We start from the raw sequence: 27,252 nt of genomic DNA, 5'->3' as shown, positions 1-27,252 counted from the left end.
CAACAAGCCATCCAGAGGAACTGATAGCAACAAGTCATCCGGAGGGACTGAAAGCAACAAGGCATCCGGAGGGACTGATGGCAACAAGTCATCCGGAGGGACTGAAAGCAACAAGGCATCCAGAGGGACTGAAAGCAACAAGGCATCCGGAGGAACTGATAGCAACAAGCCATCCGGAGGGGCTGATAGCAACAAGGCATCCGGAGGGACTGATAGCAACAAGCCATCCAGAGGGGCTGATAGCAACAAGGCATCCAGAGGGACTGATAGCAACAAGTCATCCGGAGGAACTGATAGCAACAAGCCATCCAGAGGGGCTGATAGCAACAAGGCATCCGGAGGGGCTGATAGCAACAAGCCATCCAGAGGGGCTGATAGCAACAAGGCATCCGGAGGGGCTGATAGCAACAAGGCATCCAGAGGAACTGATAGCAACAAGCCATCCAGAGGGGCTGATAGCAACAAGGCATCCGGAGGGGCTGATAGCAACAAGCCATCCAGAGGGACTGATAGCAACAAGGCATCCGGAGGGGCTGATAGCAACAAGCCATCCAGAGGAACTGATAGCAACAAGCCATCCGGAGGGACTGATAGCAACAAGCCATCCAGAGGAACTGATAGCAACAAGCCATCCAGAGGGGCTGATAGCAACAAGCCATCCAGAGGAACTGATAGCAACAAGCCATCCAGAGGGGCTGATAGCAACAAGTCATCCGGAGGAACTGATAGCAACAAGCCATCCAGAGGGGCTGATAGCAACAAGGCATCCGGAGGGGCTGATAGCAACAAGCCATCCAGAGGGGCTGATAGCAACAAGGCATCCGGAGGGGCTGATAGCAACAAGGCATCCGGAGGGACTGATAGCAACAAGCCATCCGGAGGGACTGATAGCAACAAGCCATCCAGAGGGGCTGATAGCAACAAGGCATCCGGAGGGGCTGATAGCAACAAGCCATCCAGAGGAACTGATAGCAACAAGCCATCCGGAGGGACTGATAGCAACAAGGCATCCAGAGGGACTGATAGCAACAAGCCATCCAGAGGAACTGATAGCAACAAGGCATCCAGAGGAACTGATAGCAACAAGCCATCCAGAGGGACTGATAGCAACAAGGCATCCGGAGGGACTGATAGCAACAAGGCATCCAGAGGGACTGATAGCAACAAGGCATCCGGAGGGACTGGTAGCAACAAGGCATCCAGAGGGACTGATAGCAACAAGCCATCCAGAGGAACTGATAGCAACAAGCCATCCAGAGGGACTGATAGCAACAAGGCATCCGGAGGGACTGATAGCAACAAGCCATCCAGAGGGACTGATAGCAACAAGGCATCCGGAGGGACTGATAGCAACAAGGCATCCAGAGGGACTGATAGCAACAAGGCATCCGGAGGGACTGATAGCAACAAGCCATCCAGAGGAACTAATAGCAACAAGGCATCCAGAGGAACTGATAGCAACAAGCCATCCAGAGGGACTGATAGCAACAAGGCATCCGGAGGGACTGATAGCAACAAGGCATCCAGAGGGACTGATAGCAACAAGCCATCCAGAGGGACTGATAGCAACAAGGCATCCGGAGGGACTGATAGCAACAAGGCATCCGGAGGGACTGATAGCAACAAGGCATCCAGAGGGACTGATAGCAACAAGGCATCCGGAGGGACTGATAGCAACAAGGCATCCGGAGGGACTGATAGCAACAAGGCATCCAGAGGGACTGATAGCAACAAGGCATCCGGAGGGACTGATAGCAACAAGGCATCCAGAGGGACTGATAGCAACAAGCCATCCAGAGGGACTGATAGCAACAAGGCATCCAGAGGAACTGATAGCAACAAGCCATCCAGAGGGACTGATAGCAACAAGGCATCCGGAGGGACTGATAGCAACAAGGCATCCAGAGGGACTGATAGCAACAAGCCATCCAGAGGGACTGATAGCAACAAGGCATCCGGAGGGACTGATAGCAACAAGGCATCCAGAGGGACTGATAGCAACAAGGCATCCGGAGGGACTGATAGCAACAAGGCATCCAGAGGAACTGATAGCAACAAGGCATCCAGAGGAACTGATAGCAACAAGCCATCCAGAGGGACTGATAGCAACAAGCCATCCAGAGGGACTGATAGCAACAAGCCATCCAGAGGAACTGATAGCAACAAGCCATCCAGAGGGACTGATAGCAACAAGCCATCCAGAGGAACTGATAGCAACAAGCCATCCAGAGGGACTGATAGCAACAAGCCATCCAGAGGGACTGATAGCAACAAGGCATCCAGAGGAACTGATAGCAACAAGCCATCCAGAGGGACTGATAGCAACAAGGCATCCGGAGGGACTGATAGCAACAAGGCATCCAGAGGGACTGATAGCAACAAGCCATCCAGAGGGACTGATAGCAACAAGGCATCCGGAGGGACTGATAGCAACAAGCCATCCGGAGGAACTAATAGCAACAAGGCATCCAGAGGAACTGATAGCAACAAGGCATCCAGAGGGACTGATAGCAACAAGGCATCCGGAGGGACTGATAGCAACAAGGCATCCGGAGGGACTGATAGCAACAAGCCATCCAGAGGGACTGATAGCAACAAGGCATCCGGAGGGACTGATAGCAACAAGGCATCCAGAGGGACTGATAGCAACAAGGCATCCAGAGGAACTGATAGCAACAAGGCATCCAGAGGGACTGATAGCAACAAGGCATCCGGAGGGACTGATAGCAACAAGGCATCCAGAGGGACTGATAGCAACAAGGCATCCAGAGGAACTGATAGCAACAAGCCATCCAGAGGGACTGATAGCAACAAGGCATCCGGAGGGACTGATAGCAACAAGCCATCCAGAGGGACTGATAGCAACAAGCCATCCAGAGGGACTGATAGCAACAAGGCATCCAGAGGGACTGATAGCAACAAGGCATCCGGAGGGACTGATAGCAACAAGCCATCCAGAGGGACTGATAGCAACAAGCCATCCGGAGGGACTGATAGCAACAAGTCATCCAGAGGGGCTGATAGCAACAAGCCATCCGGAGGGACTGATAGCAACAAGGCATCCAGAGGGGCTGATAGCAACAAGTCATCCGGAGGGGCTGATAGCAACAAGTCATCCAGAGGGGCTGATAGCAACAAGTCATCCGGAGGGGCTGATAGCAACAAGGCATCCGGAGGGACTGAAAGCAACAAGTCATCCGGAGGGGCTGATAGCAACAAGGCATCCGGAGGGACTGAAAGCAACAAGCCATCCGGAGGGACTGAAAGCAACAAGTCATCCAGAGGGACTGATAGCAACAAGTCATCCGGAGGGACTGATAGCAACAAGGCATCCGGAGGGACTGATAGCAACAAGGCATCCAGAGGAACTGATAGCAACAAGTCATCTGGAGGGACTGAAAGCAACAAGTCATCTGGAGGAACTGATAGCAACAAGTCATCCGGAGGAACTGATAGCAACAAGTCATCTGGAGGGACTGAAAGCAACAAGTCATCCGGAGGAACTGATAGCAACAAGTCATCCGGAGGGGCTGATAGCAACAAGTCATCCGGAGGGACTGATAGCAACAAGGCATCCAGAGGAACTGATAGCAACAAGTCATCTGGAGGGACTGAAAGCAACAAGTCATCCGGAGGAACTGATAGCAACAAGTCATCCGGAGGAACTGATAGCAACAAGTCATCCGGAGGGGCTGAAAGCAACAAGTCATCCGGAGGAACTGATAGCAACAAGCCATCCGGAGGGGCTGATAGCAACAAGTCATCCGGAGGAACTGATAGCAACAAGTCATCCGGAGGGACTGATAGCAACAAGGCATCCGGAGGGACTGATAGCAACAAGGCATCCAGAGGAACTGATAGCAACAAGGCATCCGGAGGGACTGATAGCAACAAGTCATCCGGAGGAACTGATAGCAACAAGTCATCCGGAGGAACTGATAGCAACAAGGCATCCAGAGGAACTGATAGCAACAAGGCATCCGGAGAAACTGAAAGCAACAAGGCATCCGGAGAAACTGATAGCAACAAGTCATCCGGAGGAACTGATAGCAACAAGTCATCTGGAGGGACTGAAAGCAACAAGTCATCTGGAGGGACTGATAGCAACAAGCCATCCGGAGGGACTGAAAGCAACAAGCCATCCGGAGAAACTGATAGCAACAAGTCATCTGGAGGGACTGATAGCAACAAGCCATCCGGAGGGGCTGAAAGCAACAAGTCATCCGGAGAAACTGAAAGCAACAAGGCATCCAGAGGAACTGATAGCAACAAGTCATCTGGAGGAACTGATAGCAACAAGTCATCCGGAGGGGCTGAAAGCAACAAGTCATCCGGAGGAACTGATAGCAACAAGTCATCCGGAGGGACTGAAAGCAACAAGTCATCCGGAGAAACTGATAGCAACAAGTCATCCGGAGGAACTGATAGCAACAAGTCATCTGGAGGGACTGAAAGCAACAAGTCATCTGGAGGGACTGAAAGCAACAAGTCATCCGGAGAAACTGATAGCAACAAGTCATCTGGAGGGACTGATAGCAACAAGCCATCCGGAGGGACTGATAGCAACAAGTCATCCGGAGGAACTGATAGCAACAAGTCATCCGGAGGAACTGATAGCAACAAGTCATCCAGAGGGACTGATAGCAACAAGTCATCCGGAGGGACTGATAGCAACAAGTCATCCGGAGAAACTGATAGCAACAAGTCATCCGGAGGGGCTGAAAGCAACAAGTCATCCAGAGGGACTGATAGCAACAAGGCATCCGGAGAAACTGATAGCAACAAGTCATCTGGAGGGACTGATAGCAACAAGTCATCCGGAGGAACTGATAGCAACAAGTCATCTGGAGGGACTGATAGCAACAAGTCATCCGGAGGGGCTGATAGCAACAAGTCATCCAGAGGGACTGATAGCAACAAGGCATCCGGAGAAACTGATAGCAACAAGTCATCTGGAGGGACTGATAGCAACAAGTCATCCGGAGGAACTGAAAGCAACAAGTCATCCGGAGGGACTGATAGCAACAAGTCATCCGGAGGGACTGATAGCAACAAGGCATCCGGAGAAACTGATAGCAACAAGTCATCTGGAGGGACTGAAAGCAACAAGTCATCTGGAGGGACTGATAGCAACAAGTCATCCGGAGGGACTGATAGCAACAAGGCATCCCGAGGAACTGATAGCAACAAGTCATCCAGAGGGACTGAAAGCAACAAGTCATCCGGAGGGACTGATAGCAACAAGTCATCCGGAGGGACTGATAGCAACAAGTCATCCGGAGGGACTGAAAGCAACAAGTCATCCGGAGGGACTGATAGCAACAAGTCATCCGGAGGGACTGATAGCAACAAGTCATCTGGAGGGACTGAAAGCAACAAGTCATCCGGAGGGACTGATAGCAACAAGTCATCCGGAGGGACTGATAGCAACAAGTCATCCGGAGGGACTGATAGCAACAAGTCATCCGGAGGGACTGATAGCAACAAGCCATCCAGAGGGACTGATAGCAACAAGTCATCCGGAGGGACTGATAGCAACAAGGCATCCGGAGGAACTGATAGCAACAAGGCATCCGGAGGGACTGATAGCAACAAGCCATCCAGAGGGACTGATAGCAACAAGTCATCCGGAGGGACTGATAGCAACAAGGCATCCGGAGGAACTGATAGCAACAAGTCATCCGGAGGGACTGAAAGCAACAAGGCATCCGGAGGAACTGATAGCAACAAGTCATCCGGAGGGGCTGATAGCAACAAGCCATCCGGAGGGGCTGATAGCAACAAGTCATCCGGAGAAACTGAAAGCAACAAGTCATCCGGAGGGACTGATAGCAACAAGCCATCCAGAGGGACTGAAAGCAACAAGTCATCCGGAGAAACTGAAAGCAACAAGTCATCCGGAGGGACTGATAGCAACAAGCCATCCAGAGGGACTGATAGCAACAAGTCATCCGGAGGGACTGATAGCAACAAGGCATCCGGAGGAACTGATAGCAACAAGCCATCCAGAGGGGCTGATAGCAACAAGGCATCCGGAGGGACTGATAGCAACAAGGCATCCGGAGGAACTGATAGCAACAAGCCATCCAGAGGGGCTGATAGCAACAAGCCATCCGGAGGGACTGATAGCAACAAGCCATCCAGAGGGACTGACAGCAACAAGGCATCCGGAGGGACTGAAAGCAACAAGCCATCCGGAGGGACTGAAAGCAACAAGTCATCCGGAGGGGCTGATAGCAACAAGCCATCCAGAGGGACTGACAGCAACAAGGCATCCGGAGGGGCTGATAGCAACAAGTCATCCAGAGGAACTGAAAGCAACAAGTCATCCGGAGGGGCTGATAGCAACAAGCCATCCAGAGGGACTGATAGCAACAAGCCATCCAGAGGGACTGATAGCAACAAGGCATCCGGAGGGACTGATAGCAACAAGTCATCCGGAGGGGCTGATAGCAACAAGCCATCCAGAGGGACTGATAGCAACAAGTCATCCGGAGGGACTGAAAGCAACAAGTCATCCGGAGGGACTGAAAGCAACAAGCCATCCGGAGGGACTGATAGCAACAAGTCATCCGGAGGGACTGAAAGCAACAAGTCATCCGGAGGGACTGAAAGCAACAAGCCATCCGGAGGAACTGATAGCAACAAGTCATCCAGAGGGACTGATAGCAACAAGGCATCCAGAGGGACTGATAGCAACAAGGCATCCGGAGGGACTGATAGCAACAAGTCATCCGGAGGAACTGATAGCAACAAGGCATCCACAGGGACTGATAGCAACAAGGCATCTGGAGGAACTGATAGCAACAAGGCATCCGGAGGGACTGATAGCAACAAGGCATCCGGAGGGACTGATAGCAACAAGGCATCCGGAGGAACTGATAGCAACAAGTCATCCAGAGGGACTGATAGCAACAAGGCATCCGGAGGGACTGATAGCAACAAGGCATCCGGAGGGACTGATAGCAACAAGGCATCCGGAGGGACTGATAGCAACAAGGCATCCGGAGGGACTGATAGCAACAAGGCATCCGGAGGGACTGATAGCAACAAGTCATCCAGAGGGACTGATAGCAACAAGGCATCCGGAGGAACTGATAGCAACAAGGCATCCGGAGGAACTGATAGCAACAAGGCATCCGGAGGAACTGATAGCAACAAGTCATCCGGAGGGACTGATAGCAACAAGTCATACGGAGGGACTGATAGCAACAAGGCATCCGGAGGGACTGATAGCAACAAGTCATCCAGAGGGACTGATAGCAACAAGGCATCCGGAGGAACTGATAGCAACAAGGCATCCGGAGGAACTGATAGCAACAAGCCATCCGGAGGGGCTGATAGCAACAAGCCATCCGGAGGGACTGATAGCAACAAGTCATCCAGAGGGACTGATAGCAACAAGGCATCCGGAGGGACTGATAGCAACAAGTCATCCAGAGGGACTGATAGCAACAAGGCATCCGGAGGAACTGATAGCAACAAGTCATCCAGAGGGGCTGATAGCAACAAGCCATCCGGAGGGACTGATAGCAACAAGCCATCCGGAGGGGCTGATAGCAACAAGCCATCCGGAGGGGCTGATAGCAACAAGCCATCCGGAGGGACTGATAGCAACAAGGCATCCGGAGGAACTGATAGCAACAAGTCATCCGGAGGGACTGATAGCAACAAGGCATCCGGAGGAACTGATAGCAACAAGCCATCCGGAGGAACTGATAGCAACAAGTCATCCAGAGGGACTGATAGCAACAAGGCATCCGGAGGGACTGATAGCAACAAGCCATCCAGAGGAACTGATAGCAACAAGTCATCCAGAGGGACTGATAGCAACAAGGCATCCGGAGGAACTGATAGCAACAAGGCATCCGGAGGAACTGATAGCAACAAGTCATCCAGAGGGACTGATAGCAACAAGTCATCCAGAGGGACTGATAGCAACAAGGCATCCGGAGGGACTGATAGCAACAAGGCATCCGGAGGGACTGATAGCAACAAGGCATCCGGAGGGACTGATAGCAACAAGTCATCCAGAGGGACTGATAGCAACAAGGCATCCAGAGGAACTGATAGCAACAAGGCATCCAGAGGGACTGATAGCAACAAGTCATCCGGAGGGACTGATAGCAACAAGGCATCCAGAGGGACTGATAGCAACAAGCCATCCCGAGGAACTGATAGCAACAAGGCATCCGGAGGGACTGATAGCAACAAGTCATCCGGAGGGACTGATAGCAACAAGTCATCCGGAGGGACTGATAGCAACAAGCCATCCCGAGGAACTGATAGCAACAAGCCATCCGGAGGGACTGAAAGCAACAAGGCATCCGGAGGGGCTGATAGCAACAAGCCATCCGGAGGGACTGAAAGCAACAAGTCATCCGGAGGGACTGATAGCAACAAGCCATCCCGAGGAACTGATAGCAACAAGCCATCCGGAGGGACTGAAAGCAACAAGGCATCCGGAGGGACTGATAGCAACAAGTCATCCGGAGGGACTGATAGCAACAAGTCATCCGGAGGGAATGAAAGCAACAAGTCATCCGGAGGGACTGAAAGCAACAAGTCATCCGGAGGGACTGATAGCAACAAGTCATCCGGAGGGACTGAAAGCAACAAGGCATCCGGAGGGACTGAAAGCAACAAGTCATCCGGAGGGACTGAAAGCAACAAGTCATCCGGAGGAACTGATAGCAACAAGGCATCCGGAGGGACTGATAGCAACAAGGCATCCAGAGGGACTGATAGCAACAAGCCATCCGGAGGGACTGACAGCAACAAGGCATCCAGAGGGACTGATAGCAACAAGGCATCCGGAGGGGCTGATAGCAACAAGGCATCCAGAGGGACTGATAGCAACAAGCCATCCAGAGGGGCTGATAGCAACAAGCCATCCGGAGGAACTGATAGCAACAAGGCATCCAGAGGGACTGATAGCAACAAGCCATCCAGAGGGGCTGATAGCAACAAGCCATCCGGAGGAACTGATAGCAACAAGCCATCCAGAGGAACTGATAGCAACAAGGCATCCAGAGGGACTGATAGCAACAAGCCATCCAGAGGAACTGATAGCAACAATGCATCCAGAGGAACTGATAGCAACAAGCCATCCAGAGGAACTGATAGCAACAAGCCATCCGGAGGGACTGATAGCAACAAGGCATCCAGAGGAACTGATAGCAACAAGCCATCCAGAGGAACTGATAGCAACAAGGCATCCAGAGGAACTGATAGCAACAAGCCATCCAGAGGAACTGATAGCAACAAGGCATCCAGAGGGACTGATAGCAACAAGCCATCCAGAGGAACTGATAGCAACAAGGCATCCAGAGGAACTGATAGCAACAAGCCATCCAGAGGAACTGATAGCAACAAGGCATCCAGAGGAACTGATAGCAACAAGCCATCCAGAGGGACTGATAGCAACAAGCCATCCGGAGGGACTGACAGCAACAAGGCATCCAGAGGGACTGATAGCAACAAGCCATCCAGAGGGACTGATAGCAACAAGGCATCCGGAGGGGCTGATAGCAACAAGCCATCCGGAGGAACTGATAGCAACAAGTCATCCGGAGGGGCTGATAGCAACAAGGCATCCGGAGGGACTGATAGCAACAAGGCATCCGGAGGGACTGATAGCAACAAGCCATCCGGAGGAACTGATAGCAACAAGCCATCCGGAGGGACTGATAGCAACAAGGCATCCAGAGGGACTGATAGCAACAAGCCATCCAGAGGGGCTGATAGCAACAAGCCATCCGGAGGAACTGATAGCAACAAGCCATCCGGAGGGACTGATAGCAACAAGGCATCCGGAGGGACTGATAGCAACAAGCCATCCGGAGGAACTGATAGCAACAAGCCATCCAGAGGAACTGATAGCAACAAGCCATCCGGAGGGACTGATAGCAACAAGGCATCCAGAGGAACTGATAGCAACAAGGCATCCAGAGGAACTGATAGCAACAAGCCATCCAGAGGAACTGATAGCAACAAGGCATCCAGAGGGACTGATAGCAACAAGCCATCCAGAGGAACTGATAGCAACAAGGCATCCAGAGGAACTGATAGCAACAAGCCATCCAGAGGAACTGATAGCAACAAGGCATCCAGAGGAACTGATAGCAACAAGCCATCCAGAGGGACTGATAGTAACAAGCCATCCAGAGGAACTGATAGCAACAAGCCATCCAGAGGGACTGATAGCAACAAGGCATCCGGAGGGACTGATAGCAACAAGCCATCCAGAGGAACTGATAGCAACAAGCCATCCGGAGGGACTGATAGCAACAAGGCATCCAGAGGGACTGATAGCAACAAGCCATCCAGAGGAACTGATAGCAACAAGGCATCCAGAGGAACTGATAGCAACAAGCCATCCAGAGGGACTGATAGCAACAAGGCATCCGGAGGGACTGATAGCAACAAGGCATCCAGAGGGACTGATAGCAACAAGCCATCCAGAGGAACTAATAGCAACAAGGCATCCAGAGGAACTGATAGCAACAAGCCATCCAGAGGGACTGATAGCAACAAGCCATCCGGAGGGACTGATAGCAACAAGGCATCCAGAGGAACTGATAGCAACAAGCCATCCAGAGGGACTGATAGCAACAAGGCATCCAGAGGAACTGATAGCAACAAGGCATCCAGAGGGACTGATAGCAACAAGGCATCCGGAGGGACTGATAGCAACAAGGCATCCAGAGGGACTGATAGCAACAAGCCATCCAGAGGAACTGATAGCAACAAGGCATCCGGAGGGACTGATAGCAACAAGGCATCCAGAGGAACTGATAGCAACAAGCCATCCAGAGGGACTGATAGCAACAAGCCATCCAGAGGAACTGATAGCAACAAGGCATCCAGAGGAACTGATAGCAACAAGCCATCCAGAGGGACTGATAGCAACAAGGCATCCGGAGGGACTGATAGCAACAAGCCATCCAGAGGGGCTGATGGCAACAAGTCATCCAGAGGGGCTGAAAGCAACAAGTCATCCGGAGGAACTGATAGCAACAAGGCATCCGGAGGGACTGATAGCAACAAGTCATCCAGAGGGGCTGAAAGCAACAAGGCATCCGGAGGGACTGATGGCAACAAGGCATCCGGAGGAACTGAAAGCAACAAGCCATCCAGAGGGGCTGATAGCAACAAGTCATCCAGAGGGGCTGAAAGCAACAAGGCATCCGGAGGGGCTGATAGCAACAAGTCATCCGGAGGAACTGAAAGCAACAAGCCATCCAGAGGGGCTGATAGCAACAAGGCATCCAGAGGGGCTGATAGCAACAAGGCATCCAGAGGGGCTGAAAGCAACAAGGCATCCGGAGGGGCTGATAGCAACAAGTCATCCGGAGGAACTGAAAGCAACAAGCCATCCAGAGGGGCTGATAGCAACAAGGCATCCAGAGGGGCTGATAGCAACAAGGCATCCAGAGGGGCTGAAAGCAACAAGTCATCCGGAGGGACTGATAGCAACAAGTCATCCGGAGGAACTGATAGCAACAAGTCATCCAGAGGGGCTGATAGCAACAAGGCATCCAGAGGGGCTGAAAGCAACAAGTCATCCAGAGGGACTGATAGCAACAAGCCATCCGGAGGGACTGAAAGCAACAAGTCATCTGGAGGGACTGAAAGCAACAAGTCATCCGGAGGGACTGAAAGCAACAAGGCATCCAGAGGAACTGATAGCAACAAGCCATCCAGAGGGACTGATAGCAACAAGGCATCCAGAGGGACTGATAGCAACAAGCCATCCGGAGGGACTGACAGCAACAAGGCATCCAGAGGGACTGATAGCAACAAGGCATCCGGAGGGGCTGATAGCAACAAGCCATCCGGAGGAACTGATAGCAACAAGCCATCCGGAGGGACTGATAGCAACAAGGCATCCGGAGGGACTGATAGCAACAAGGCATCCGGAGGGACTGATAGCAACAAGGCATCCAGAGGGGCTGATAGCAACAAGCCATCCGGAGGAACTGATAGCAACAAGCCATCCGGAGGGACTGATAGCAACAAGCCATCCAGAGGGGCTGATAGCAACAAGGCATCCAGAGGGACTGATAGCAACAAGCCATCCAGAGGGGCTGATAGCAACAAGGCATCCAGAGGGACTGATAGCAACAAGCCATCCGGAGGGACTGATAGCAACAAGGCATCCAGAGGGACTGATAGCAACAAGCCATCCGGAGGAACTGATAGCAACAAGCCATCCAGAGGAACTGATAGCAACAAGCCATCCGGAGGGACTGATAGCAACAAGGCATCCAGAGGAACTGATAGCAACAAGCCATCCAGAGGAACTGATAGCAACAAGGCATCCAGAGGAACTGATAGCAACAAGCCATCCAGAGGAACTGATAGCAACAAGGCATCCAGAGGGACTGATAGCAACAAGCCATCCAGAGGAACTGATAGCAACAAGGCATCCAGAGGAACTGATAGCAACAAGCCATCCAGAGGAACTGATAGCAACAAGGCATCCAGAGGAACTGATAGCAACAAGCCATCCAGAGGGACTGATAGCAACAAGCCATCCAGAGGAACTGATAGCAACAAGCCATCCAGAGGGACTGATAGCAACAAGGCATCCGGAGGGACTGATAGCAACAAGCCATCCAGAGGAACTGATAGCAACAAGCCATCCGGAGGGACTGATAGCAACAAGGCATCCAGAGGGACTGATAGCAACAAGCCATCCAGAGGAACTGATAGCAACAAGGCATCCAGAGGAACTGATAGCAACAAGCCATCCAGAGGGACTGATAGCAACAAGGCATCCGGAGGGACTGATAGCAACAAGGCATCCAGAGGGACTGATAGCAACAAGCCATCCAGAGGAACTAATAGCAACAAGGCATCCAGAGGAACTGATAGCAACAAGCCATCCAGAGGGACTGATAGCAACAAGCCATCCGGAGGGACTGATAGCAACAAGTCATCCAGAGGGACTGATAGCAACAAGTCATCCCGAGGAACTGATAGCAACAAGGCATCCAGAGGAACTGATAGCAACAAGCCATCCAGAGGGACTGATAGCAACAAGGCATCCGGAGGGACTGATAGCAACAAGGCATCCAGAGGGACTGATAGCAACAAGCCATCCAGAGGAACTGATAGCAACAAGGCATCCGGAGGGACTGATAGCAACAAGGCATCCAGAGGAACTGATAGCAACAAGCCATCCAGAGGGACTGATAGCAACAAGCCATCCAGAGGAACTGATAGCAACAAGGCATCCAGAGGAACTGATAGCAACAAGCCATCCAGAGGGACTGATAGCAACAAGGCATCCGGAGGGACTGATAGCAACAAGCCATCCAGAGGGGCTGATGGCAACAAGTCATCCAGAGGGGCTGAAAGCAACAAGTCATCCGGAGGAACTGATAGCAACAAGGCATCCGGAGGGACTGATAGCAACAAGCCATCCGGAGGAACTGAAAGCAACAAGCCATCCAGAGGGGCTGATAGCAACAAGGCATCCAGAGGGGCTGATGGCAACAAGTCATCCAGAGGGGCTGAAAGCAACAAGGCATCCGGAGGGGCTGATAGCAACAAGTCATCCGGAGGAACTGAAAGCAACAAGCCATCCAGAGGGGCTGATAGCAACAAGGCATCCAGAGGGGCTGATAGCAACAAGGCATCCAGAGGGGCTGAAAGCAACAAGTCATCCGGAGGGACTGAAAGCAACAAGTCATCCGGAGGAACTGATAGCAACAAGTCATCCAGAGGGGCTGATAGCAACAAGGCATCCAGAGGGGCTGAAAGCAACAAGTCATCCGGAGGGACTGATAGCAACAAGCCATCCGGAGGGACTGAAAGCAACAAGTCATCCGGAGGGACTGATAGCAACAAGTCATCTGGAGGGACTGAAAGCAACAAGTCATCCGGAGGGACTGAAAGCAACAAGTCATCCGGAGGGACTGATAGCAACAAGTCATCCAGAGGGGCTGATAGCAACAAGTCATCCGGAGGGACTGATAGCAACAAGTCATCCGGAGGGACTGAAAGCAACAAGTCATCCAGAGGGGCTGATAGCAACAAGGCATCCAGAGGAACTGATAGCAACAAGCCATCCAGAGGGACTGATAGCAACAAGTCATCCGGAGGGACTGATAGCAACAAGTCATCCGGAGGGACTGATAGCAACAAGTCATCCGGAGGGACTGAAAGCAACAAGTCATCCAGAGGGGCTGATAGCAACAAGTCATCCGGAGGGACTGAAAGCAACAAGTCATCCAGAGGGGCTGATAGCAACAAGGCATCCAGAGGGGCTGATAGCAACAAGTCATCCGGAGGGACTGAAAGCAACAAGGCATCCAGAGGGGCTGATAGCAACAAGTCATCCGGAGGGACTGAAAGCAACAAGGCATCCAGAGGGGCTGATAGCAACAAGTCATCCAGAGGGGCTGATAGCAACAAGTCATCCAGAGGGACTGAAAGCAACAAGTCATCCAGAGGGGCTGATAGCAACAAGTCATCCGGAGGGACTGAAAGCAACAAGTCATCCAGAGGGGCTGATAGCAACAAGGCATCCAGAGGGACTGAAAGCAACAAGCCATCAAGCGGGACTGAAAGCAACAAGTCATCCGGAGAAACTGAAAGCAACAAGCCATCCGGAGGGACTGAAAGCAACAAGGCATCCGGAGGGACTGATAGCAACAAGTCATCCGGAGAAACTGAAAGCAACAAGGCATCCGGAGGAACTGATAGCAACAAGTCATCCAGAGGGGCTGATAGCAACAAGTCATCCGGAGGGGCTGATAGCAACAAGGCATCCGGAGGGGCTGATAGCAACAAGGCATCCGGAGGGGCTGATAGCAACAAGTCATCCGGAGGGGCTGATAGCAACAAGGCATCCAGAGGGACTGATAGCAACAAGCCATCAAGAGGGGCCAACAGCCCTCAACCCCCTAAACTGTAATTTTTACATACCTGTCTGAGGGCATGTTGAGGCACCCTCGTGTGGATGAGATGACAATCAAGCAGGCTGCTTTGTCTGGATGGTGTCGAGCTTCTTGAGTGTTGTTGGAGCTGCACCCATCCAGGCAAGTGGAGAGTATTCCATCACACTCCTGACTTTTGCCTTGTAGATGGTGGACAGGCTTTGGGGAGTTAGGAGGTGAGTTACTCACCGCAAAATTCCTAGTCTCTGACCTGCTCTTGTAGCCACGGTATTTATATGGCTACTCCAGTTCAGTTTCTGGTAATGCCATTGAACATTAAGGGGAGATGGTTACGTTCTCTCTTGTTGGAGATGGTCATTGCCTGGCACTTGTGTGGAGCGAATGTTACTTGCCACTTATCAGCCCAAGCCTGAATATTGTCCAGGTCTTGCTGCATTTCTACACGGACTGCTTCAGTATCTGAGGAGTTGCAAATGTTGCTGAACGTTGTGCAATCATCAGCGAATATCCCCACTTCTGACCTTATGATTGAAGGAAGGTCATTGATGAAGCAGCTGAAGATGGTTGGGCCGAGGATACTACCCTGAAGAACTCCTGCAGTGATGTCCTGGAGCTCAGATGATTGACCTCCAACAACCGAAACCATCTTCCTTTGCTTTAGGTATGACTCCAACCAGTGAAGAGTTTTCCCCCTGATTCCCATTGACTCCAGTTTTGCTAGGGTTCCTTGATGCCATACTCGGTCAAATGCTGCCTTGATGTCGAGGGCAGTCACTCTCACCTCACCTCTTGAGTTCAGCTCTTTTGTCCATGTTTGAACCAAGGCTGCAATGAGGTCAGGAGCTGAGTGGCCCTGGCGGAACCCAAACTGAGTGTCACTGCATAGGTTATTGCTAAGCAAGTGCCGCTTGACGGCACTGTTGTGACACCTTCCATCACTTTAGTGATGATTGAGAGTAGGCTGATGGGGCGGTAGTTGGCCGGGTTGGACTTGTCCTGCTTTTTGTGTACAGGACATACCTGGGCAATTTTCCACATTGCAGGGTAGATGCCAGTGTTGTAGCTGTACTGGAACAGCTTGGCTAGGGGCGCAGCAAGTTCCGGAGCACAGGTCTTCAGTACTATTGCCGGAATATTATCAGGACCCAGTATCCAGTGCCTTCAGTTGTTTCTTGATATCACACGGAGTGAATTGAATTGGCTGAAGTCTGGCATCTGTGATGCTGGGGATTTCAGGAGGAGGCCGAGATGGATCATCAACTCGGCACTTCTGGCTGAAGATTGTTGCAAATGCTTCAGCCTTATCTTTTTCACTGATGTGCTGGGCTCCCCCATCATTGAGGATGGGGATATTTGTGGAGCCACCTCCTCCAGTTAGTTGTTTAATTGTCCACCACCATTCACAGCTGGATGTGGCAGGACTGCAGCTTTGATCTGATCTGTTGGTTATGGGATCGCTTAGCTCTGTCTATCACATGCTGCTTACGTAGTTTGGCATGCAGATAGTCCTGTGTTGTAGCTTCACCAGGTTGACACCTCATTATGAGGTATGCCTGGTGCTGCTTCTGGCATGCCCTCCTGCACTCTTCATTGAACCAGGGTTGGTCTCCTGGATTGATGGTAATGGTAGAGTGGGGGATATGCTGGGCCATGAGGTTACAGATTGTGGTTGAGTACAATTCTGCTGCTGCTGATGGCCCACAGCACCTCATGGATACCCAGTTTTGCATTGCTAGATCTGTTCGAAATCTATCCCATTTAGCACAGTGATAGGGCCACACAGCATGATAGAGGTATCCTCAATGTGAAGACGGGACTTTGTCTCCACAAGGACTGTGCGGTGGTCATTCCTACCAATACAGTCATGGACAGATGCATCTGCGGCAGGCAGATTGGTAATGACGAGATCAAGTGTGTTTTTCCCTCTTGTTGATTCCCTCACCACCTGCCGCAGACCCAGTCTAACAGATATGTCCTTTAGGAGTTGGTCAGTAGTGGTGCGACCGAGCCACTCTTGGTGATGGACATTGTAGTCCCCCTCCCAGACTACATTTTGCACCCTTGCCATCCTCAGCGCTTCCTCTAAGTGGTGTTCAACATGGAGGAGTACTGAGTCATCAGCTGAAGGAGGGCGGTAGTTGGTAATCAGGAGGTTTCCGTGCACATGTTTGACCTGATGCCATGAGACGTCATGGGATCCAGAGTCGATGTTGAGGACTCCCAGGGCTACTCCCTCCCTACTGTATACCACTGTGCCACCACCTCTGGTGGGTCTGTCCTGCCGGTGAGACAAGACAAACCCGGGGATGGTGATGGCAGTGTCTGGGACATTGTCTGTAAGGTATGATTCCGTGAGTATGACTATGTCAGGCTGTTGCTTGACTAGTCTGTGGGACAGCTCTCCCAACTTTGGCACAAGCCCCCAGATGTTAGTAAGGAGGACTTTGCAGGGTTGACAGGGCTGGGTTTGCCATTGTCGTTTCCGGTGCCTCGGTCGATGTCGGGTGGTCCGTCCGGTTTCATTACTTTTTATTGACTTTGTAGCGGTTAGATACAACTGAGTGGCTTGCTAGGCCATTTCAGAGGGCATGTAAGAGTTAACCACATTGCTGTGGGTCTGGAGTCACATGTAGGCCAGACCAGGTAAGGACAGCAGATTTCCTTCCCTAAAGGACATTAGTGAACCAGATGGGTTTTTACAACAATCGACAATGGTTTCATGGCCATCATTAGACTAGCTTTTCATTCCAGATTTATTCATTAAATTCAAATTCCACCTTCTGCTGTTGTGGGATTCGAACCCATGTCCCCAGAGAAATACCCTGGGTCTCTGGGTTACTAGTCCACCACCTCCCCTGTACATTAATCTATATATAAAGTGTATAGCCAACCTAATGCTATCAAAACACAAAACTATTTAAAATGCATTTCTCCCTATTTAGTGAGATACCTGGCACCAGTAGTCAATGGCTGCCTGCACACTTGATGCAACGATGTGGAGAATCCAGATAGATGTCCATCTGTCCAGAATGATCCTGATCTCTTTCTCACCCCTCTCACTCGCTCTCTCCCTCTCTGTGTCAAATCCTATCCTCTCTGTGTCCATCTCTCTCCTCCCCTCTCTTTCCCCCCTCTCTCCCCCCACCCTCTCTCCCCCCCTCCCTCCCCACACCCTCTCTCCCCCCCTCCCTCCCCACACCCTCTCTACCCCCCTCTCTCCCCCCACCCTCTCTCCCCCCCTCCCTCCCCACACCCTCTCTACCCCCCTCTCTCCCCCCACCCTCTCTCCCCTCCTCCCTCCCCACACCCTCTCTCCTCCACCCTCTCTCCTCCACCCTCTCTCTCCCCCCCTCCCTCCCCCCACCCTCTCTCCTCCACCCTCTCTCCTCCACCCTCTCTCCTCCACCCTCTCTCTCCCCACCCTCTCTCCCCCCACCCTCTCTCCCCCCCTCCCTCCCCACACCCTCTCTACCCCCCTCCCTCCCCACACCCTCTCTACCCCCCTCTCGCCCCCCACCCTCTCTCCCCTCCTCCCTCCCCACACCCTCTCTCCTCCACCCTCTCTCCTCCACCCTTTCTCTCCCCCCCTCCCTCCCCACACCCTCTCTACCCCCCTCTCTCCCCCCACCCTCTCTCCCCCCACCCTCTCTCCCCCCACCCTCTCTGCCCCACCCTCTCTCCCCCCCTCCCTCCCCACACCCTCTCTACCCCCCTCTCTCCCCCCACCCTCTCTCCCCTCCTCCCTCCCCACACCCTCTCTCCTCCACCCTCTCTCCTCCACCCTCTCTCTCCCCCCCTCCCTCCCCCCACCCTCTCTCCCCCCACCCTCTCTCCCCCCCCTCCTCTCTCCCCCCTCCCTCTCTCCCTTCCCTCTCTCCCCTCCCTCTCCCCCCTCTCTTTCTCCCCCCCTCTCTCTCTCTCCCTCTCTCTCCCCCCTCCCTCTCCCTCTCCCTCCCCCTCTCTCCCTCTCCCCCTCCACCTGTCTCTCCCCTCTCTCTCCCCCTCCCCCTCCCCCTCCCCCTGTCTCTCCCCTCTCTCTCCTCCCCCCTTTCTCTCTTCCCCCCTTTCTCTCCTCCCCCCTCTCGCTCTTCCCTCCACCCCCTCCCCCTCACTCTCCTCCTCCCCCTCGCCCCCTCTCTCTCCTCCTCCCCTTCTCCCCTCTCTCTCCTCCTCCCCTCCCCCCTCCTTCCTTCCCTTCCCCCCTCTCTCCTCCCCCTCCCTCTCTCCTCCCCTCTCTGTTTCTCCCCTCTCCTTTCTGTTTCCCCCCTCTCTCCCCGCCCCCACAGCTGTGAGTATCCAGTCATGGACACCCCATCCGGAGGAAATGGATTCCAGATACATTCTCTTTTCCTCATCCTCATCACAGTGTCCTCGGAAGACCTGGTGATAAGACCTGCGCCCTCATGATTGTGAGGTTCTGGAGGATTTTTTAAAATTCGCTCATGGGATGTCGGTGTCACTGACATTAATTGCCCTTGAGAAGGTGGTGGTGAGCTGCCTTCTTGAACCGCTGCAGTCCATGTGAGGTAGGTACAACCACAGTGCTGTTAGGAAGGGAGTTCCAGGATTTTGACCCAGCGACAATGAAGGAACGGCGATATAGTTGCAAGTCAGGATGGTTGGGACTTGGAGGGGAACATGCAGGTGGTGGTGTTCCCATGCATCTGCTGCCCTTGTCCTTCTACATGGTAGAGGTCGCGGGTTTGGAAGGTGCTGTCTAAGGAGCCTTGGTGAGTTGCTGCAGTGCATCTTGTAGATGGTACACACTGCTGCCACTGTGTGTCAGTGGTGGAGGGAGTGAATGTTTGTGGATGGGGTGCCAATCAAAGTGGGCTGCTTTTTCCTGGATGATGTCGAGCTTCTTGAGTGTTGTTGGAGCTGCACCCATCCAGGCAAGTGGAGTGTATTCCATCACACTGTGCCTTGTAGATGGTGGACAGACATTGGGGAGTCAGGAGGTGAGTTAATCACAACAGGATCCCTAGCCTCTGACCTGCTGTTGTAACCACAGTATTTATCTGGCTCCTCCAGTTCAGTTTCTGGTCAATGGTAACCCCTAGGATGTTGATAGTGGGGGATTCAGCGATGGTAATGCTGTTGAATGTCAAGGGGAGATCTCTCTTGTTGGAGATGGTCATTGCCTGGCACTTTTGTGGCGCAAATGTTACTTGCCACTTATCAGCCCAAGGCTGGATATTGTCCAGGTCTTGCTGCATTTCTACATGGACTGCTTCAGTATCTGAGGAGACACGAATGGTGCTGAACATTGTGCAATTATCAGCGAACATCCCCATTTCTGACCTTATGATTGAAGGGAAGGTCATTGATGAAGCAGCTGAAGATGGTTGGGCCTAGGACACTACCCTGAGGAACTCCTGCAGTGATGTCCTGGGAATGAGATGATTGGCCTCCAACATCCACAACCATCTTCCTTTGTGCTAGGTATGACTCCAACCAGCGGAGAGTTTTCCCCCTGATTTCCATTGACTGCAGTTTTGCTAGGGCTTCTTGATGCCATACTCGGTCAAATGCTGCCTTGATATCAAGGGCAGTCACTCTCACCTCACCTTTTGAGTTCAGCTCTTTTTTCCATGTTTGAACCTGTAATGAGGTCAGGAGTTGAGTGGCCCTGGCAGAACCCAAACTGAGCGTCACTGAGCAGGTTATTGCTAAGCTTGATAGCACTGTCGATGACACCTTCCATCATTTTACTCACGATTGAGAGTAGGCTGATGGGGCGGTAATTGGCCGGGTTGGATTTGTCCTGCTTTTTGTGTACAGGACATACCTGGGCAATTTTCCACATTGCAGGGTAGATGCCAGTGTTGTAGCTGTACTGGAACGGCTTGGCTAGGAGCGCGGCAAGTTCTGGAGCACAGGTCTTCAGTACTATTGCCGGAATGTTGTCAGGGTCCATAGCCTTTGCAGTATCCAGTGCCTTCAGTCGTTTCTTGATTGGTTAAAGACTGGCATCTGTAATGCTGGAAACTTCAGGAGGAGGCTGAGATGGATCATCCACTCGACACTTGTCGCTGAAGATGGATGCAAATGCTTCAGCCTTGTCTTTTGCACTGATGTGCTGGACTCCCCCATCATTGAAGATGGGGATATTTATGGAGACAACTCCTCCTCTTAGTTATTTAGTCATTTAATTGTCCTCCACCATTCATGACTGGATGTGGCAGGACTGCAGAGCTTAGATTTGATCCGTTGGTTGAGCAATTGCTTAGCTCTGTCTATCGCATGCTGCTTACGCTGTTTGGCATGCAAGTAGTCCTGGCTTGTAGCTTCACCAGATTGACACCTCATTTTGAGGTATGCCTGGTGCTGTTCCTGGCATGCCCTCCTGCACTCTTCATTGAACAAAGATGCAGCAGCAGACCACCATGAACCTGGACACACACTCTGGTGAGTACTAGAGGGCGTTCCCTAAGTTGTCCAGGCAGCGGAAATGTTAGTACAGGACACCAATAGTTTGCTCCACGACATTCCTTGTTGGTGCATGGCTCTCACCATAGGCATGGAGTCCTCACGGGGTTGGGTAACAGAGGGGAGTCATGAGCCAGGTGCAGAGTGAGTATCCTTTGCCACCCAGCTGCCAGCCTCTGGTTCTTTGTTGTGGCCCAAAGATGGTGGGTATGGCTGACTACCAGGATGATGGCATCATGGTTGCTGACAGGATGGCAGGAGTTAACCTAAAGGATTTTCTGGTCATGGTTGCACACCACCTGGATGTTGATAGAGTGGTAGCCCTTGTGGTTACGGAATATTTCCAGAAACTTGGAGCTGCAGAGCCACATGCGTGCAGTCGATTCCAACTTGTGCTATTGGGAATCCTGCCAGCTGGAAAATCCACATGGTCTCTCCTCCTGCTTTTTGCTCCTAGTTAGTAAGAAGACAATGAAGATCCCTCTCCAGTTATACAGGGCCTCTGTCACCTCCGTGATGCACTGATGCATGGCAAAATGTGAGATGTTGCTGATGTCATCTATTCCCACCTGGAAGGATCTACTAGCACAGAAATTGAGGGTGACGCTGACTTTGATCACTGGCAGCACTTTCCTGATAGACCTTCCACCTCCTTGGATATCCTCATCAGATACAGGAACTCCACTCAATCTGCAGCAGCAAAAAAAAAGTCAAAAACACGACATCTAGAAGACCCATAGTGATCCATAAAATCATAGAATGGTTACAGCACAGAAGGAGGCCATTTGGCCTGTTGTGTCCATGCTGGCTCTCTACAAGAGCAACTCACCTCGTCCCACTTCCCTGCCTTTTCCCCGTAGACCTGCAAATGTTTCTGCTTCAGCTAATTATCCAATTCTGTTTTGAAAGCCTCGATTGAATTTGCCTCCACCACACTCCCAGGCGGTGCGTTCCAGATCCTAACCATACATTGTGTAAAGTTTCTCCTCCTGTCACTTCTAGTTCTTTTGCCATTCACCTTAAATCAGTGTCCTCTGGTTCTCAACCCTTCCACCAATGGGAGCAGAATTTCTTCCTCTCTACTCTGTCCAGACCCTTCATGGTTTTGAACCTCTATCATATCTCTTTTCAACCTTCTCCAAGGAGAACAGCCCCAGCTTTCCAAATCTATGCAAATAACTAAAGTCCCTCATCCCTGGAATCATTCTTGTGAATCTTTTTTGCACCCTCTCTAATGCCTTAACATCCTTCCTAAAGCGTGATACCCAGAATTGGACACAATATTCCAGTTGAGGCCGAACTAGTGTTTTATACATAAAATAAAAGTAAAATACTGCAGATGCTGGAAATCTGAAATAAAAACAAGAAATGTTGGAAATACTCAGCAGGTCTGGCAGCATCTGTGGAGAGAGAAGTAGAGTTAACGTTTCAGGTCAGTGACCCTTCATCAGAACTGGCAAAGGTTAGAAATGTAATAGGTTTTAAGCAAGTAAAGCAGGGCTGGGGCAAGAGATAACAAAAGGAGAAGGTGTAGATAGGACAAGGTCACAGAGAATAACTGACCATGGAACAAAAGCAAATGGTATGTTAATGGTGTGCTGAAAGACAAAACGTTAGTGCGGAGAGGGTGTTAATGGACAGAAAAAGGAACAGCCCTGGCCCCAAGCACAAACATGAAAAAAAAACAGTGGGTAGGCACAGTAGAAACAAACTAAACGAAAACAAACAAATAAAAAAGAAAAAATAACTAAAAGTAAAAAAGGGGGCCCCGTCCTGCTCTGAAATTATTGAACTCAATGGTCAGTCCGGCAGGCTGTAGCGTGCCTAATCGGTAAATGAGGTGCTGTTCCTCAATCTTACGTTGATGTTCGCTGGAACACTGCAGCAATCCCAGGACAGAGATGTGGGCATGAGAGCAGGGGGGAGTGTTGAAATGGCAAGCAACCGGAAGCTCGGGGTCATGCTTACGGACGGAGCGGAGGTGTTCCGCAAAGCAGTCATCTAATCTGCGTTTGGTCTCCCCAGTGTAGAGGAGACACATTGTGAGCAGCGAATACAGTATACTACATTGAAAGAATACAGGTAAATCGTTGCTTCACCTGAAAGGAGTGCAGGGGAGGGTGCCGTGGGAAGGGGACAAGGTGGTGGGGGTAATGGAGGAGTGAACGATGATGTCGCAGAGGGAACGATCCCTTCAGAATGCTGACGGGGAGGGGAAGCTGCGTTTGGTAGTGGCATCACGCTGGATGTGGCGGAAATGGCGGAGGATGATCCTTTGGATGTGGAGGTTGGTGGGGTGGAAAGTGAGGACAAGGGGAACCCTGTCATGGTTCTGGGAGGGAGGGGAAGGTGTGAGGGTAGAGGTGCGGGAAATGGGCCAGACACGGTTGAGAGCCCTGTCAACCACAGTGGGGGGGAATCCTCGGTTGAGGAAAAAGGAAGACATATCAGAAGCACTGTCATGGAAGGTTGTATCATCAGAGCAGATGTGTCGGAGAAGGAGAAATTGGGAGAATGGAATGGAGTCCTTGGAGGAGGTAGGGTGTGAAGAAGTGGAGTCGAGGTGGCTGTGGCAGTCGGTGGGCTTATAATGAATATTCGTAGACAGCCTATTCCCAGAGATGGAGACAGAAAAGTAGAGGAAGGGAAGGAAAGTGTCAGAGATGGACCATGTAAAGGTGAGAGAAGGGTGGAAATTAGAAGCAAAGTTGATAAAGTTTTCGAGTTCGGGGCGGGATTAGGTTAAAGGGTCGGCACAACATCGTGGGCCGAAGGGCCTGTAGTGTGCTGTACTGTTCTATGTTCTATGAAATGTCATCAATTTACCCGAAAAAGAGTTGGGGGAGGGGGCCTGAGTAGGACTGGAGTTACCAAACTCCACAGACTGTATACTCCTTTTCTCTATGGATTCTAACTTGACCAATCTACACTTTCCCACTCTGTAACCTATTTGTGTGTGTGTGTGAACCTCGAGCGTACGTGTGTGTGTGTGTGTGTGTGTGTGTGTGTGTGTGTGAAAGTTGGAGCGTAGTTTATTATTTTACTTAGATCGGTTAAACTGGAGTGTTTGCACTGGAGTGCTGACTACGGTTGCATTAGAGTGCTGAAGTGTGAGTTTTGTGACTGAGGGTAATTAAGGTTTAGTTGTATCTAAAGTCTAGTCTTTCTTTTAAGTAGCAAATTAACGTAAGAGTTGCTGTTAGGGTTGGAGAAGGTGAGTTTTAGACCAGCTTTAAACAGAGTTCACTCAGGCTCTGCTTGCAGCTGCACCTTGTTAATTAGATAATTGGCTGATTAGTTTTCAGGGGCTAGAGTCAGACAGTATAAAAGTGGGCCATCTTACAGTGCTGACTTTGTTTGCATTGGAGTGCTGACCTGGGTTGCATTAGAGTGCTGAAGTGTGAGTTTTGTGACTGAGGGAGTTTGGTGAGGAGGGAGCGAGGAGCTCCTTTCATTTCCTACCTGTCCTCAAAGAGCGTGAGGGGAGCCGAGAGTTTCCACAGAGCACAGCTGACTGATGAGTAAGTCCTGGTGGGTATTTTTCAAACTGGATTGAATTGTAAGTCATTGTTTATGCAAGTCTTCTAAAGTTTTAAATTTAAAGGGTTTAGTCATGGCAGGAGAGCTTAAAGCCATGGTTTGCTCCTCTTGCTGCATGTGGGAATCCGGGAACATTTCCAGTCCCTGGGACCAGCATGTGTGCAGGAAGTGTGTCCAGCTGCAGCTCCTGGAAGCTCTGGTTTCAGAGCTGGAATGGCGGCTGGAAACACTGTGGAGTATCCGTGAGTCTGAGAGCATTGTGGATAACACGTACAGAGAGGTGGTAACACCGCAGCTGAAGGGACTTGAGGAAGGAAGGGAATGGGTGACCACCAGGCAGTCCAAGAGAATCAGGCAGGTAGTTCAGGAGACCCCTGGGGTCCCGCTTGCAAATCTGTATTTCATTTTGGAGGCTGATGAGACTGGTTCCTCCAGGGAGTGGGGACAGAGCCAAGCTTCTGGTACCACAAGCAGCCTGTCTGCACAGGAAGGGGGAAAGAGAGGAAGAGCAATAGTAATAGGGGATTCTATAGTCAGGGGAACAGATAGGCACTACTGTGGCCGTCAACGTGACTCCAGGATGGTGTGTTGCCTCACTGGTGCCAGGGTCTGGGATGCCACTGAACGGCTGCAGGGCATCCTGAAGAGGGAGGGTAATAAGGCAGAGGTCATGGTACATGTTGGTACCAATGACATAGGTAGAAAGAGGGATGAGGTCTTGCATCAAGAATTCAGGGAGTCGGACAGCAGACTAAAAAGCAGGACCTCTCGGGTTGTACATAGAACATAGAACAGTACAGCACAGTACAGGCCCTTCGGCCCACGATGTTGTGCCGAACCTTTAACCTACTCTAGGATCAAACTACCCACATACCCTTCATACTACTATCATCCATGTACCTATCCAAGAGTCGCTTAAATGTCCCTAATGTATCTGCTTCTCCTACCACCGCTGGCAGCGCATTCCACGCACCCACCACTCTCTGTGTAAAGAACCTACCTCTGACATCTCCCCAAAACCTTCCTCCAATCACCTCTAAATTATGCCCCCTGGTGATAGCCCTTTCCACCCTGGGAAAAAGTCTCTGACTATCCACTCTATCTATGCCTCTCATCATCTTGTACCCCTCTATCAAGTCACCTCTCATCCTTCTTCGCTCCAATGAGAAAAGCCCTAGCTCCCTCAACCTTTCTTCGTAAGACATGCCCTCCAGTCCAGGCAGCATCCTGGTAAATCTCCTCTGCACCCTCTCTAAAGCTTCCACGTCCTTCCTATAATGAGGCGACCAGAACTGAACACAATATTCCAAGTGTGGTCTAACCAGGGCTTTATAGAGCTGCAGCATAACCTTGCGGCTCTTAAACTCAATCCCCCTGTTAATGAAAGCCAACACACCATACGCCTTCTTAACAACCCTATCAACTTGGGTGGCAACTTTGAGCGATCTATGGACATGGACCCCAAGATCCCTCTGTTCCTCCACACTACCAAGAATCCTGTCTTTAAGCCTGTATTCCGCATTCAAATTCGACCTTCCAAAATGAATCACTTCACACTTTTCCAGGTTGAACTCCATCTGCCACTTCTCAGCCCAGCTCTGCATCCTGTCAATGTCCCGTTGCAACCTACAACAGCCTTCCTCACTACCCACAATTCCAGCAACCTTCATGTCATCGGCAAAATTGCTAACCCAGCCTTCCACTTCCTCATCCAAGTCATTTATAAAAATCACAAAGAGCAGAGGTCCCAGAACAGATCCCTGCGGAACACCACTGGTCACCGAGCTCCAGGCTGAATACTTTCCATCTACTACCACCCTCTGTCTTCTATGGGCCAGCCAATTCTGTATCCAGACAGCCAACTTTCCCTGTATCCCATGCCTCCTTACTTTCTGAATGAGCCTACCATGGGGAACCTTATCAAGCACCTTGCTAAAATCCATATACACCACATCCACTGCTCTTCCTTCATCAACGTGTTTTGTCACATCTTCAAAGAATTCAATAAGGCTTGTGAGGCATGACCTGCCCCTCACAAAGCCATGCTGACTATCTCTAATCAAACTATGCTTTTCCAAATAATCATAAATCCTGTCTCTCAGAATCCTCTCCAATAATTTGCCCACCACCGACGTAAGACTGACTGGTCTATAATTCCCAGGGTTATCCCTATTCCCTTTCTTGAACAAGGGAATAACATTTGCCACCCTCCAATCATCCGGTACTGCTCCAGTGGACAGTGAGGACGCAAAGATCATCGCCAAAGGCGCAACAATCTCTTCCCTCGCTTCCCGTAATATCCTTGGGTATATCCCGTCTGGCCCCGGGGACTTATCTGTCCTCATGTCTTTCAAAATTTCCAGCACATCCTCCC

This window comes from Heterodontus francisci, chromosome 3 (genome assembly GCF_036365525.1).
Source record: "Heterodontus francisci isolate sHetFra1 chromosome 3, sHetFra1.hap1, whole genome shotgun sequence".
Taxonomy (NCBI): domain Eukaryota; kingdom Metazoa; phylum Chordata; class Chondrichthyes; order Heterodontiformes; family Heterodontidae; genus Heterodontus; species Heterodontus francisci.
This window is presented reverse-complemented; position numbering follows the sequence as displayed.